This window comes from Arvicanthis niloticus, chromosome 4 (genome assembly GCF_011762505.2).
Source record: "Arvicanthis niloticus isolate mArvNil1 chromosome 4, mArvNil1.pat.X, whole genome shotgun sequence".
NCBI lineage: Eukaryota > Metazoa > Chordata > Mammalia > Rodentia > Muridae > Arvicanthis > Arvicanthis niloticus.
In genome coordinates, this window is record NC_047661.1 from 7,940,378 (window position 1) to 7,956,998 (window position 16,621).

Consider the following 16,621-nt stretch of genomic DNA (forward strand, 5'->3'; position numbering starts at 1 on the left):
TTTTAAGGATTTTAGGCTTTCCCCAGGCACTCCAGGCCTCAAGACAATGTTGAATAACATGGGCCGCCTTTTCTCTGGTCAATGGAGAGGCGAATATAACTCCAGAACAGGTATCAATGGAGACATGCAAATATTGTAATTTGCCAAAGGATGGGATGTGAGTAACATCCATTTGACAGATCTGTAATGGCCTAATTCCCCAAGGGTTAATTCCTGTATGGGGAACAGGTAGGAATTGACAGCAGTTTTGGCATTGAGTCACGATATCTCTGGCCTCCCTTCTAGAGATGTTAAACCGACATCGTAGTGTCTCAGCTGTCACATGAAACCTTTTATGAAAGGCTTTAGCCAAATCCAATTTTGGCGAAAGGGCAATTGCAATCAACTTTGTGGCTCGATCTGCCAGGTCATTTCCACGGGACATAGGTCCCGGTAAGCCTGAGTGAGCCCTAATATGAGTTATAAAGACAGGGAATCTTCGCTTAGCCAGGGTAAGCTGAATCTTTTGAAAAACTTCTACAAGTCTGCTAGATGTCTTAATTAACCCAGTAACTTCTAATGCTTTTACTGCATTAACCACATAGAAGGAATCTGAAACAATATTTAAAGGACCTGGAAAGATTTCCAGAACCTCTGACACTACTAAGCATTCCACAATTTGAGGTGAGGTTTCATGGTATTGTTTGGATGTAACCTTATCATTAACCACATAGGCACCCACTCCTGTTTTAGACCCGTCCGTATAAACTACCATTCCATCTGGGAGTGGCTCCTGAGACACAATATGTGGAAATATGATAGCTTGAGTTAAGGCAAATTGTAAGATGGGATGCTTAGGATAATGATTATCTATTAGACCATTGAAGGAAGTAACCAGCACTGCCCAAACATCAGAGGTTGCCGTTAATATTTGGACTTGATGGGCAGTATAAGGCACTATCAAAACCTTAGGCTCCCTTCCAAAATGAGTAATGGCTGCTTTTAGTCCACGAAGGGCAAGCTGAGCGACTGAATCTGGATACCTTTCAATAATCTTTGCAGGAGAAGCATTGGGATGAATCCATAACAAGGTCCCCTCCTGCCATAATACAGCAGTTGGTAAGTATCTAGTTTTAAAAACACATAAGTCAAAGGTTTTGGTTTCATCTTTGCGTTTTAGCTGGGTGTCTTGTAAAGCGTTTTCTACTTCTTGCAGAGCAAGGCTCGCAGCCGGTGTTAAGGCCCTCGGTGAGGAAATATGAGCATCCCCTTCCAAAATATCAAATAAAGGTTTCAGCTCGGCCGAGGGAATTTTTTAAAATGGTCTTAACCAATTTATAACACCTAATAATTTCTTAAAATTATTCAAAGTATGTAAATGGTCTCTATGAATCTCCAATTTCTGAGGAATTATCTTTTCTGGATAGATAACCATCCCTAAAAAGGAGCCAATTTCTGAAAATTGAACTTTCTCAGTAGCAACATGTAGACCCCACTGTTCCAAGGTGTTTAATAATAAGGGGTATGAGGTCTGTAAAGTACTTAAATCCTTATGAGACATAATAATGTCATCTGTGTAATGGGCCAGCAGCAGAGAGAGAAATTGTTTCTTAATTGGCTCGAGGGCCATTTGTACATACAGCTGACATACACTGGGGCTGTTGGCCATGCCCTGAGGCAGAACTTTCCACTGATATCTTTTATCAGGTTCAAAATGATTAATAGTAGGTAGTTTAAATGCAAATCTTGGTCTATCTTGTGGACACAAAGGAATAGAGAAAAAACAATCTTTAATATCTATCATTATGATTTTCCACTGCTTAGGTAAGACAGAGAGTAAAGGCAAGCCTCGTTGCACAGAGCCCAATAGTCGCATCTGTGCATTGACAGCTCTTAAATCATGTAAAAGCCTCCACTTTCTGGATTTCTTTTTAATGACTAATATGGGTGTATTCCAGGGAGAGGTAGAAGGTTCTAGATGACCGAGCTGCACTTGTTCTTTAATTAGTTTTGTATCAGCTTCCAATTTTTCAGAGGATGGGGACCACTGAGGAACCCACACGGCCTCCTCTGTGAGCCAGGGTATGGGCATAGATCCCTCAGTGGCAACTGGGGAAAACCCAGGCCTTGTCTTCCTGTGTTTGATTCTTGAGACAGGATCTAACCTTCCTTGTTCGTTCCTGCCAAGACCTTTCCCTTCTTTAAATCCCATTCTCTTTATAATGTTTATAGCTTGTGGGGAGTATTCACTAGTCAGAACTAGCCCTAGGTCTTGTAAAATATCTCTTCCCCAGAGATTGACAGGGAGAGAAAGCACATAAGGTATAAAACTTCCTGTTTGACCCTCTGGTGCCTGCCAAGTCAACGAGTGAGAACTGACTGCGGGACTGGCCTCATATCCCAATCCTTGTAGGGAATGAGATGATCTTTTTACAGGCCATGCCTTAGGCCACCAATTAGAAGAAATAATACTTTTATCCGCTCCTGAGTCCAGAATTCCAGTAAAGTTCTTCCCCTCTATTGCTAACTGTAAGGTGGGTCTAGTTTTAAGGTCAACCACCAGATGAGCGAAGTCAGTTCCTGAGAAACCAAGCCCTTGAGCACCTCTAAGCTTCTCGCTGGATGGAAAACAATCATGTAAGCTTGGAAGGAGAACCAATTGAGCAATCCTGTTCCTAGGGGACATGGAGAATATGCCTTGTGGGCTAGAACAGAGAACTTGAAGTTCTCCGGTATAATCCTGATCTATTACACCGGGGTGTACCGCGAGTCCTTTTAAAGTAAGAAAGGAGCGGCCTAAAATAAGGCCGACACTTCCTCCTGGCAGGGGGCCTCTATAATCAACCGGGATCGGCTGTACCCCCATGTGTGGCATTAGGAGGACTCGGGAGGTGGAGCAGAGGTCCACTCCTACAGAACCCCTTGTGGCTCTGTAGCGAAAAGTGTCCCCTGAGTGTTCAGCAGTGTCCTATATCTTTTGGGGCCCTGGGATCTTGGGCCCGTATATCCATTTTTTGAAAAATTTTCTTCCTTAATGGCTGAGGGATTTGGAGGGAGGATCTGACCTCTTATATCTCTAACAGAGCAGCAATCCTGAGCCAGATGATAGCCCTTTCCACACCTAGTGCACAGCTTTGATTATATTTGATTATTTGGGCAATCTTTCTTCATATGTCCTGCCTTCCCACAGGCAAAGCATCGGGCCATATGTTTTAAAGGGAATTTTCCATGATTCTGACCTTTAATGAGGACTGCAGCCATTTCTAAGTTAGCCGCTGCAAGTCCAGCATTAGTAAGGAGACCTCCCAAGCCACGGCAGACTCTTAACCAGTCTTGTAGCCCTTTGGTTCTCCGAGGAGCAATGGCTGCACGGCATTCAGCTGTGGCATTTTCAAAGATCATCTGTTCAATTAATGGCATTGCTTGCTCTGGTTCCCCAAAGATTCTGTCAGCTGTCTCAGTCATGCGGGCCACAAAGTCAGAAAAAGACTCATTAGATGTCTGAATTATCTTGGACAAATAAAAGTTACTGCCTTCCTTCCTAGGGAGAGACTTCCATGCCTTTATTTCAGCTGATGCTATCTGTGTGTAGACCCTCCCGGGATGCGTGGTCTGGTCGTTCGCGTGTACGCCAACTCCCGCCAGCATGTCAAAAGTCCATAATTGTTGTCCCTCAGTATTTGCATTAATCCTGGCTTGTGTTTGCAGTGCCTCGTGCCAAAAGGCCTTCCACTCTAGGTATTGGCCCATATTGTTAGGTACAGCCTTCACTGTGTCCTGCCAGTCTCCTGGCATCATAGCAGCTGTACTTAATCTCTCCACTTGGGATATAGTAAAATTAGCCCCAATTCCATATGCACGTACTGCCTCAGCTAATTCTTTGACCTGCCTATATTCTACTGGGGCACGGACACGAGCGCCTTCTGCCGCTTCAAAGACCGGAAATGCAAGCTGTAGCTGTCTTCTATCTCCTGGGCTGAGAAATGAATTAGAGGCGCTGCCCGGGGCATAAGCCAGAGGCAAGGACGGGGCCGAGGGATTCAAGGTCTTTCTTAGTCTTATCCCAGAATGGCTATCCTTTGCACAGGTGGCTGCTTCGTCCTCTAAGCTCTCCTCCTTGGAGCTGCCAAGGTCTATGGAGGCAGGCTCCTTAATGGGGTACGGGGGGGTCCCCAGAACTCCACTCTCTCTTCACCAGCCAGTGAAGGGTCCTTAACCTTAACAGGCCCTACAGTGGCCCCTGTTCCTCTTGAGTACTCTTTCCTATGACCAGGCTCCTTGGCCTGCCTCTGTTGTCTAGGCTTTTTTTGCCTGCTTCTCCTTTCCAGGCTCCTTGGCCTGATGCCAGCTAACACGCTCTGTTTCTGATAGCCTGGAGCAGACCTCTCTTGAAACCTCTTGACTTGCCCTAGTAGCTGTGCTGCGGGCTAGATCCTCACAACACAAATAAGCTAAAAGCAAAAACAACACAAGCAAGAGGCCAACTACTGCAGCGGTGGCAATGGGTGAATATCCGCTCGCAACAAAGGCTTCCACCCCAAGCATACCTCTCAGAGACGTACCTCGATCCTGTAGTCTTTTATCCTGCCCCAAAATTTGGGGGGTCTCCCGCGGCACCTTGAAGATCCCGGGTTTCAGCACCAGATGTTCCGAGCCCCTCCGTGTCCCCTTCGCCCGCGAAAAAGACACGTGAGGCAGTGTTCGGGTGGTTACTACAGCGAGGCTTTACTTCTTGTATAAGCAGAAGCGGAAAGACGGAAAGACCGGAAAAGACACTGCTTATATACACCCTTGAGTGACGTGTTCACTTCTGATTGGCTGTTCACTCATTACCCATAATACACCCCAGGATGGGCAGTGACTTTGGCGTGCTTTTTGCCTTTTGCACCTGCGCAGTCAGTTGTTTACTAGTGGGAGGACAGGATGCCCACGCCATCTTGTAATGGTGAATGCTGACACGCTCACTGCGGATCCCAACACCCCACAAGGGGACCCTCACCCAAGTCCGGAACTGCATGCCCCAAGGACACACGAGAGACCTTCTTGATGCAATTGCAGAGGAGGTTTAATGATGAGGGCCCTTGGGTGGGAACATATCTCACACAAGAGATAGAGGTTCCAACCCAGAACCCAGGAAACTTGGGATATTAATGGGTAGGGGTTGGGGAGAGTAGAAAAATTTTGCGCGGTTACATATGATTGGATATTTCAAACATCAGCAACTTACAGAAGTGGCTAGTGTGAGCTGGCAGAATGACTAGTTACTTTTGACCATGAAACCTTGGACTTCTCGAAAAGGGGGAGAGAAAAGTAAACACCAGATAGCCCACTACTCACTTGGGCTTGTTTGGACTTGTCTGGGCACATCCTTGCATGCCTTTTCATTTTTGGTCACCCTGCCCCTGGAGGGACTTAATATTTTATTATAACTATATTCAACAAATTGTTGGTGGTCTTTGCTGACCATGAATTTTTGTTATTGTTACAATGCTGCTTTCAAATTTTGTTCTTTCATTACCAGTGCTGAGGGTTTGGGCTATCTGATATATACAGATATATTTAGTAGTGTATTATAGTGGTATCTCAGTGTTTTCATCTGAATGCTTCTAACAACTTTTCATATGCTTATTTGCTATCTATTCATCTTTTTTTTTTATTATGTATGTGTATTTATGGTGTGTGGCCTTATCTGTACAAGCACCACAAGGGTGGAGTACTACAGAAGCCAGATGAGAGGACCAAATCCCACAGAACTGGAGTTATGGGCAGCTGTGAGCCTTCTGATACAGGTGCTGGGAACCTGCCAGGATCTCAGCAAGAATGGCAAATTCTTTTAAACTCTGAGGTGGATCTCCACCCCTGTTCATTTTCTTTAGTGAAGTATCTACTCATGTCTTTGGCCATTTTTTAGTAAGGTCATTCCATTTTTTTTCATTATTGAATGAAATAATTCCTCATTTATTTTGGAGAGAAGTCTTTTATCAGATGTTGGTTGCAATGTTTCCAGTCAGTCTCTCATTTTTCTTTTCATTCTCCTGAGATTGCTTTTGTGATTGAGTAAATATTTCACATTTTAAAATAAAATGTCCAAGATCACCAGCCAAATGCTTATTAAATCATTTCAACACATGCCTGGGTATCTTTCAGCTCTGCCTTGTTAGTTATATCACTAACAAGTGTTCATGACTGCAAGTGGTTTCACTCTCTACATCTGGTAAAGTAATTTCTAGCTTGGAAAATTGAGCTCAGTGCCTCAGAAACCACGTTGAAAAGACAGGCTTGTTGTTTGAGTTTGTACTCTAAGCAGTGGAGAGAAATCCAGGCCACGACCCTGTCTGGATAAGCAAGGTGAGGATCACATGACAGATGACAGCATACACATATACTAGATATTTAAATAGATGGAGATTGATTGACATAGATAGATGGATGATAGATAGATAGATAGCAAGATAGATAGATAGAGATTGATAGAGGTAGATGATAGATAGATAGATAGATAGATAGATAGATAGATAGATAGATAGATTTGTCTGTTGCTGGGGTTTTTTCCTTCAGGCTGCCTTTCTTATGCCCATTTGTACAAGCCCAAGACAAAGACAAGGTCATAGAGGGAAAATGCTCTATTCCTAGAGAGAACATCTGACCTGAGTCTGGGATTTGCTACTAGTTCCCTCCCTGTTGCAGAGTCAGCTTGAAATGATTTCAGTAGTCTTGAGTGGTAAATGCCACAATTGCCCCTGAGTAACCTCTGTTGGTTTTTCCCTCATAGTTTCCCAGCATTCTATAAATAGATAAAACCATTAGCGTGCACTGTGATGAACATGTTAGCTGAACTTTGTCAGACACATTTTAGCTTTTTGAGATTAGCTTATGAAAGATAAAGTATATTCTAGCTTGGATAAAGCCATTTTTTTTCTGGCCATTTTATAGACCCCATCCTTCTATCTCAATCTGCAGAGATTCACTGGGCCTGGCTGCCACCCAGGATCTCTCAAAAAATTACACTCTGTGAAAAGTCTCAATCTGTCTACATCTTTGCTCTCACTGCTCCTTGGAACTAAAGCTCACGCAGCAGGAGCAGCTTATGCTGGAAAACACTTTGTCTTGAGCAGGAAGTACTCTCGAAAAAAATACCCCAGCATGGCTTGCTTTGGAACCAGTCTACCTACAGAGTCAGGTATCACTGCCTTACTGAACATCTCCAACCCAAAGGAAAAAGCCCCAGAGCCATCTCAGACCAGAGATGCTTGAGAAGCTTGTACGTACACATACACAAACACTCAATCCAATTTAACATTTGGTCATAGACCAAATGTTAAGAAGCCAAGAATCCCATAACCAAAAGCTTGTTCTTTGCCACCTCAGCTTCCAAGCCTTTGACTTTCTGAGCTGCAGGATTTTTTTCTTTGCCTCTATCTACCAAAAGATGTAGCGGGAAAGACTGTTTTGTCCATGCTCTAACACGAGGGTTTATTAATCCTATTTTTATTCTATAGACAAAGAGTTCTCTTGGTGACTACAAAGGACACATAGGCATGTTCTTTCTCCTAACTGAACCTCAAATTTCTATATCTGTAAAATGTAGAACACTTGACCTTCAGAGTCAATGTGAAAATAGGAAAAGCTTTGTGAGAAACGTCACGCATGTAACCACTCAACAATGTTCCAATGGTTGCCCTCTCTTCATTGTTTATTCTGTTTAGGTTTTTCACCAACACCTGCCCTTTGCTCATACTTTCTGGGACTCTCAGGTTAATATTTCCTTCCAAAATTCTTCCTTTTACACATGTGGTATGAAGGGTTACTGGATCTGTGAAACTGGTACATGCAAATAACATCTCATGAGCTATTCTCATTTTGCTCTAGTTTCTTTTCTGTTACTGTGATTAAGACACACTGACAAAAGTGGTAAAGAAGAAGAAGAAGAAGAAGAAGAAGAAGAAGAAGAAGAAGAAGAAGAAGAAGAAGAAGATTTATTTCAGCTCACAGTTCCAGGTTTCAGTCTATCATTGTAAGGACATTATAGCTTCAGCAACTTGAAGCAGCCAGTTACATCTATAGTCAAATGCAGAGTGAAATGAATGTGCATGTGCTCATCTGCTTGTCTGTGCAAGCTGGATGTCTCCATCCTTATATGGGTGGCTAGGAGATGGTGCAGCCTGCATTGGACTGCATCTCCCCAGTCAATTAACTTAATTAAGACAAGCCCTAACAGGCATGCTCCTGGGACAACCCAATAAAAATAACCTTTCATTGAGATGCTCTCCAAGTGGTTCTGCTTCTGAGAAGCACTGAGATCTTCTAGTCAACATTTAAGAGCTGTGACGTCAGTTGTCTCCCACTTGTAAAACTGCATTTTACAAAGTGCTAGTGTCCTTGTTCAAGTCCAACAAATATCTCTAGTGCTTTTATTTATTTATTTATTTATTTATGTGCTAATATTTTAATTTATTATCAAGAGTAAAATTTAGAAACAGTTTTTTTTTTCCTCTACCAATTCAGTATGAATGACACCAGCCTCTCTCCCAGAGGCACATTATGTGGTATAATGACAGTCTCTACAATAAACACAGGCTTAGATTTTACTTCTATTTGTATGTATTTAGGAGACAAGCTATAAACTGAAGCTTAGTTGTCATCTGGGCATAGGGATCAGATTTATGGAACTATCAGTATTTCAGTTCTTTGCAAATGATAGCCTCCATAAGTCATCACTTCCACCTGTAGTTTTGTTTTGTTATTAAAATAACTCAATAATTTAAGGTAATAAGTACCTAAAACTGGACATGAGCATAATCTAGGAGGATTTTGTTGTCCTCTCCAGTGTGCTGTCCAGTTAGCTGGAAGAACTGTGGATCTTCTCAGCAGACATGTCACAAACATAAAATACTGGGCCTACCACTAATGAACAACTGCAGAGAGTAAATATTTCCAAACTGTCAGCAAATCAAATACCAGAATGGCAGGAGGTGACTAGCATTTAAAAGACAAACTGATGAATCAGTTGTAATTACAGTGAGAGCAATTTGAAATTAAACCTCAAGTGGATTAATGACATGACAGTTACTGTTTAAAAGTCAGAATTACAGAGTCAGATGTTAAGCATCTTAGGAATCTCAAACCTAGATCCTCCTCACTGCTCAAAGCACCTTTTTGCCCGAAGTCACATTTTCAACACAATATGGATAGTATGGGGTGAATAAACTCTTGTACTAAACAAAAGGAGTGAAACATGTTTTTCTGTAGTATATAATGATTTATCCATTTTTCAGAACTTATTCATTTAAGACTTGATCTTTAATTATGTACACATAGGTGTCTAAGTGTATGTTTATGCATGTGAGCAAAGTGTCAGAGGAGTCCAGAAGAAAGCACCAGGTCTCCTGGAGTTTTAGGTAGTTGTTAGCCACTCTAGTTGGATGCCAGTAACCAAAGGCCATCAGATGCAAGAACAGTAAGTGATCTTAATCATTAAGCCATCTCTCCAGCCCCAGCTCACCCAGTTCAAAAATGAACAAACAAGAGGGCATACTCGAGTTGACACAGTACCCAGCCAGTTATTGCAGCTATGGATACTGAGATCTTATTCTTTCTTAGTTACTTTTCTGTTGCCCTAACAAAAGCAACTTAGAAAGGAAGTATTTATTTGAAATTTTGGACCATTATTGTGGGGAAACCATAGAGGCAGAAGCTTGGGGCACCCTCACATTGTGCCTGAAATTGGAAATCAGATATTGATGAATGTTTATTTTGAGCTAGTCCCCTTCTGTTCCCTATTTTCCAGCTTCCCAGCTGAGAGGAAAAGCCCACACATAAGAGGAATGTCTTTCCACTTCAACTGACCTAATCAAGATAAAACTCTGAAGGTACATCCTAGGTTTATCTTCTAGATGATTCTAGACCTCATCAAGTAAACAATGGAGAATAACTATCATAGAAACCAAGCTCACCTCAGTGATACCTTGTGCTTCCTCTGGGTCACCCTAATATCTAAAAATAGGTTCAGGCTGGCCTTTGGAACTAGAATACTACAAAACACGTAGATGTTTCTCCATTGTGTCCCCATTATTGTGTAAAATATGTATATCTCAGATGAATGAACATTCTCTCACAGCAGGGCTGCTTTTAATTCTGGGCATGACCTGGATCAAGATCTGAAATCAAGGCCAGGTATTGTGGCTCATGCTTTTAATTCTTGCACTGGGAAGGCAGAGGCAGGAAGATCTCTGAGTTCAAGGCCAGCCAGGCCTATATAGTGAGTTCCAAGACAGCTTGGGCTATATATAGATTCCCCATCTCAAAAAGAAAAAAAAAAAGCAAGCAAAAATCCAAAATGGATCCCTTACTAAGTAGGGGTAGCTAAAAGTAAGAGTTAACAATAGACATCATTTATAATTAGCCATAAATAAGGCAATACTGGAGTATTTATTGATTTCTAGTTTGGTGGTGCCAATGAGATGGACAGGAAATTCCAGCTGCTTCTTGAAGTAACATGGGCATGCTTTTTTCACACCTTTAATGATGCTTTTGGATCTAAAAACTGACCTAGCTTTCTGGACACTCCACAAGATGATTCCCTTTTAAAAGGGTTCTAAGATTCCCTGATAGAAAATATAGACATTGCACAGGGTTCTGTCAAATGTGTGTATGTGCACACACATACACACACACACAGAGAGAGAGAGAGAGAGAGAGAGAGAGAGAGAGAGAGAGAGAGAGAGAGAGAGAGATCGATCATGGGACTCAGTCCTTGTTTCTGCTAATCTGTCAAGCTATAGAAAACAAGGTTCATACAGCTCTAACCTCAAGTTTATTTCATGGCCCATCTGGCTCACCATTCACAGGGCTCCTCCTGTTAGAAGCTCAGAATTTCTGTTCTGGACTTGGTAACATTTTCATTTCTTGGCACTCCAGAAAGATAAAACCCACAGGCTGGATCTCTCAGCACTCTCCTATGCCACCCTGGCACAGCACTCAACAGCATCCACCTTGCTGCCCGCCTTTAATCACAGAATTACAATATTTCAACATAACAGAAGGGCTAGATGGATGATTTTACTGCATTTTTATGGGTAGCCATATATATTCCTCCTTTCCTCCCCTGATACTGAAACAATCTTTCCTAAATTAAATATATAACAAATTGCTCACAGGACTTTATTCCCAGGTTCTTTTAAGTCATCATTAAATAACTTCCTGCTGCCTGACAGTTATTTCTCCTCAGTGTGTGTGACCTTAGAGACTGGTATGGACAGAGGTTTACAGTGGAGAGAGGAGAGTGGGGTGGAGGTCACACTGGGTCAGGCAGAATCTGCCTCACAGAAACAGACAGCCATAGGCAAACATTCACATAACCACAAGCCTGTTCACCCACAGACCTGTCCATACTCCAGCTCCAGGTACAGGTTCTATGATGATATCTGATACACAGAAAAAGAAAGTTAGGGGGAGAAAAGGACATGGGAGAAAGGCTGGATGAGAAAAATGGAAGAGGCTGGAGGTTGGGGTGATTCAATGGAGAGAAAAAACTGAGAGAAAGCTACAAAAGAGAGATAGATAAAGATGAAGACAGGGGGAGAGTGTGTGTGTGTGTGTGTGTGTGTGTGTGTGTGTGTGTGTGTGAGAGAGAGAGAGAGAGAGAGAGAGAGAGAGAGAGAGAGAGAGAGCAAGAGAGCGAGCTGGGTGAGTCTTGAATTCACGTTGATTTATTCATTTATTCATCTATTCATTTATTGATTCAAGGCAAAATCTGTAAAATGATGCTGAGGAGGACAGTTTTCAGAGCCCTGAGACCTGAGGCTGTTCTCTTCCTTATACACAGGCTGCCATAACTAAGGATGAAGCAGATGCAAAGAGCATCACATAAAACTGGAAAGAGCTTTAGGAGTGAGCAAGTCAGGGCTAAGCCACAGTGCAAAAGGTGCCAGTCACTGGAGTTACTGAAACACGCTCCATAAAGAGAATGAACAAACCACAGCCGGAATATCCTAGAGGAAATATGGGCCAAGAAAGATATATTCTTAGTTTTTCTAATAGCTGTAATTATCTTAATCTATTGATCTTTGTATTTTTCTAAAAGGCAGTAAGTAAATTAGGACTAGATGCTACAGTTATACCTCTTGTGTGTCTGCTCTAACGTGTAGCAATTTGTTTTCATACAGTCATTTCACTGTTGAGCAGGACTTTCTAAGACCTCTAAATGGTGCATGCCTGTGACCACAGCAGATAAGCAGACCTCACCTAATTTACCATTTTAAAGATAAAATCCACATGTGTCTGAGAAGATTGCTCATCTAGTAAAGTATGAGAACTTGGGGTTACATTCTCAGAACCCATAGGAAAAGTTAGTCACAGTGGAACATATTTGTAATCCAAACAAAGACAAGATGGGAGATAGACAAATAGCTGCAAGATTACTGACTGCTTAGTTTAACTTATGTGAGAAGCTTTGTCTCAAACAAAGGGAGAAGCTACCTGAGGGATGACACACAAAATTGTTTTCTGACTTCTACCATACAGATACACAGTCTCTCTCTCTCTCTCTCTCTCTCTCTCTCTCTCTCTCTCTCTCTCTCTCTCTCTCTCTCTCTCTCTTTCTCTCTCTCTCTCTCACACACACACACACACACACACACACACACACACACACACACACACACACACACAAAACTACCTAGACTCTTGAGCTACATTTAACTCCATGAGAAATGCAGTGCTATTTCCACACTTTCCAATTTTCTGCTCTCCATCCAGACATTTAGATGCTTATAAAATTAATTATAGAAGAGAGGAATATTTTGACCAATCTTTAATGAATAACTTAGTCCAGCAAGTATTTCTTGGCAGTCATGCATATCATTGACCACAGGGTTATTTCCTGTATTAGACTTTTCAGCAGGATCTATATCATGTGTTATAAGTAACTTGGGTCTACTCATAATGAAATGGATGAATTATCTATAGGATTTTGACACCACATTCATTCATTCAAATTTAAAATATTTGAAGTGTCTACAAAGCATATTGTATGGGAGAATACTGGACTATATGGGCCAGCTAGAGAACCCAACTTTCATTTTTACAGAAAACAACACAATCGGTCATAGAGGGATTCTTCTAAATGTTCACTTTATCTTATTTCTTCTTGAAACATTTATATAACATATTAGACAAAAATTAGACTTTAGCTATTATGAATATTAGAGACAAAGATTCCAGTCCCACTGAGTATCTGTTGCTACATTTCTCAAGGTTAAGACTCCCCCGGTGTTCACCTAAATGTAGGTCATTTGCATGCTTCCCATGAATAGCATCATTAACCCTGCACCTAGAATACATTTCTGGTTCATAATTTTTCAATCTGATTATTTGAAATTCCTTGTTGCATTCAGTAAGTAAATATATGATAACGTTTCTTCAGTATGCAATATTGTCTTAACATTAACATTAAAACACAACACTTTTTATATTAGGCTGATTACAATAATTATTTCAATATTAGTAAAGACTAGACCAATAAAATTTTCTATAAGAAAACTGAATTTGGGGCTGGATTTCTCTGGTTAACTTTTAAGACTGCTCCATTCCCTCAGTCTCAGTGACTGGCCCAACTTTTAGGTTCATCTCAAGGGGAGGCTCTAATAGGTCTGACACTATTACTGATGGTATGGTATGCTTACAGACAGAAGCCTATCATGGCTGTCCTCCAAGAGGCCCAACAAGTAGCTGGCTGAGACAGAAGCAGATACTTTCAGCCAAACAATGGACTGAAGTCTGGGACCCCTGTGGTTGAATTAGGGAAAGGCTGGGAGAAGCTGAGGAGGAGGCTAACCCCTTAGGGAGACCAGCAGTCTCAACTAACCCAGACCTCTGAGATCTCTCAGACACTGTGCTACCAACCAGGCAGCATACACTAGCTGGTCCGAGGCCCCTGACACATATACAGCAGAGGACTGCCTGGTTTGGCCTCAGTGAGAGAAGATGTGCCTGACCCTTGAGACTTGAGGTCCCAGGGATTGGGGAGGTTCCCTGGCAGGAAGGGGTTGGGGGTTGGGAGGTGGAGGTGGGAGGTATGAGAATAGGGTGGGGTGGGGGTAGGGATAGCCTCTTAAAGACAGGGGAGAGGATGAATGGTATGTGGAACTGTGGAAGGGCAGACTAGGAGGGGGTAACACTGGACTGTAAAAGAATTTAAAAATAAAAAGAGTATTCCCTGATCTACTAACAGATTACTGCCCTTTCTGTATTTGTCTTTTCAAAAATGTTTTTTGAGTGCTTATACAAGGGGGTGTTGGCTGCACATGTGTGCAAATGCACTTGTATGTGTATGTGCATGTAAAGGTCAAGGACAACCTCAGATGTCATCTTGCCAACCCACATCCCACTCTGGAACAGACACCTGGCACACCTGCCTAAGTGCCCCTGGAAAGCAGTGTCTCATATTGTGAACCAAGGTGGAATCAATAGTTTTGGACCAGCACCTGATGGGCAGGATAGAGCTCTGCAATCAAAGATAACTTGCTCCTAGGCACACATGTGTTCACATTGTAAGCTTATCTGTAAACAAACTAACCTGGTCTATATCATGTCATGTCAGAATAGAGTAAAAGAAACCAGACAGACAAAAAATTCAGGTTTCTAGAATGAGGGAGTGACTCACTTAAATCCATAGGATGGAAGTCTCTGTAGGCAGCCTTGGTATTTCACAATGAAAACATCATTCTATAAAACTAACTGTATCAAAACTAGACTCTAAAGGTGACAGTCTCCTGCATCCATAATCCAGGCAATGCTGGCTGTTCCTATACTTAAAACCTTCTAATGGAGGCCAAGTGTGCTCAGGGAACAAGCGTGTCAGCATCATTTAACAGCGTTGTGACACTGTGATCCCTGAGGGTGCTCTAGCCTCATCCTTCTGTGCCAAGAGGGCTCCCAGCTTGTCTAGTTATCTGTGATGCCTGGTCCATGTTCCATGCTGTTCCCTCTGCTGGAATGAATGTCATTCATCAGCCTCCCTCTCTTTTGCTCCCATTCAGACTTGCATTTTCCTATAGCTTAGCCTGGACGTAAAACTGGCCTGTTCTGCCACAAAATTATACCACCCACTTTATTACCTACAAAACCAATAATCAGGAGGGAGCTCCAGTATTCTGGATACTTCCTGGAGCTAGGGTTATGAGTATCTGGACAGTGGGTGCTGTGGGCTTTGGACCCTACACATCTTGCTAACCCTCGATGGATCTACATAGTGTCTGGTGTAAGGACTTCCTGTGAAGTTCTCTTACAGTGAGCTGGGATTTCACACATGCATAAGAGCTAAACTTCTGCCTGTCTTCTGTCTCCTTCTGATTTTTAAAGGGACCAGGTGACATAGAGTTTCCTCAGCAACTTTTGCATCTCCTGTTTCCTTTATACACAGAAAGATCTATATTTGGACTTCTCCCAAAATAAGTCTTAATTGGTTTTTTAGGGTGTTCCCAATTGCCATGGCAACCATAAGCAAATATCTCTTCATGAATAATCTTCTGCAATCTAGTATTCTTACTGAATATGGGCTTCAGTACTCTCTCTGCAGTGCCTCTGTTTCTGGAGCTCTCTCTCTCTTTCTATCAGCATAACGTTTCCTTTAGTCTATTAAGCATATAATTAATATATATATAAGTATAAAAATACTCCTGAAAGAAGTAATATATTTCAACAGTGCAATTCTTCAAAATAAAAACCTCCTATGATTTTCATCATTAACAATAATAGTACACACACACACACACACACACACACACACACACACACACACAGACAGGCACGTGTGCACTAAAAATAGATTGTGTTCTCCAGGGTAATAGCTGTCTTATTATTGGCAGGATCTGCTACACGTCTGTAACCTCTTTTGAAGTCACCTTTAACAGTGTGTTTCATTAAAAAAAATTATTTTTCTCTCTCAGGAAAAATTATTATTCATCTTTGGAGAGAACATCTTGTCAAGTGGAGCTGTTCAACAAAACAAGGAAAACATCTCTGCCAAAGCACAGCAAATGTGATTACCAAGCCAAGGAGAAGCCCATAATTAGATCATTTCCATGGAAACAACCTAATTACATGTGTAAAGCAGAGAGACCTGAGCTGCACACTGAATATGCTAATACCATTGTCTATGTTGTAATGTTTCTGCTACTTAGGTTCCCTCAAATATAAAATATAAACCATGTAGATAAGCCCCAACTCTGCTAAGTGAATAAAAACCCACTGTACATTGCAAATGAATGTAATCCTGGGATATTTAACTGTTTATAATCAACACACACCTATACCCTTAAATCATAAAGAATGCATCATTATGTATTCTCATAATAAATGTTCAATAGCATCTAAGTAGACAAATGGCCATAAGTGAGCATTCTATAATTTCACATGGTGTAAATTTTATTTTTAAAAACAACCAATGAAAAAACAAATTTATTTCTTAAGCCATGCATTTTTTTTCTTATCCTAGGGAATCTTTTTTAAAAATTTTTTATTGGATATTTTATTTATTTACATTTTAGATGTTATCCCTTTTCCCCACACCCCCCCCAGAAACTCCCTATACCATCCCCCCCCTCCTGCTTCTATGAGGATATGCCCCCACCCACTCTTCTAC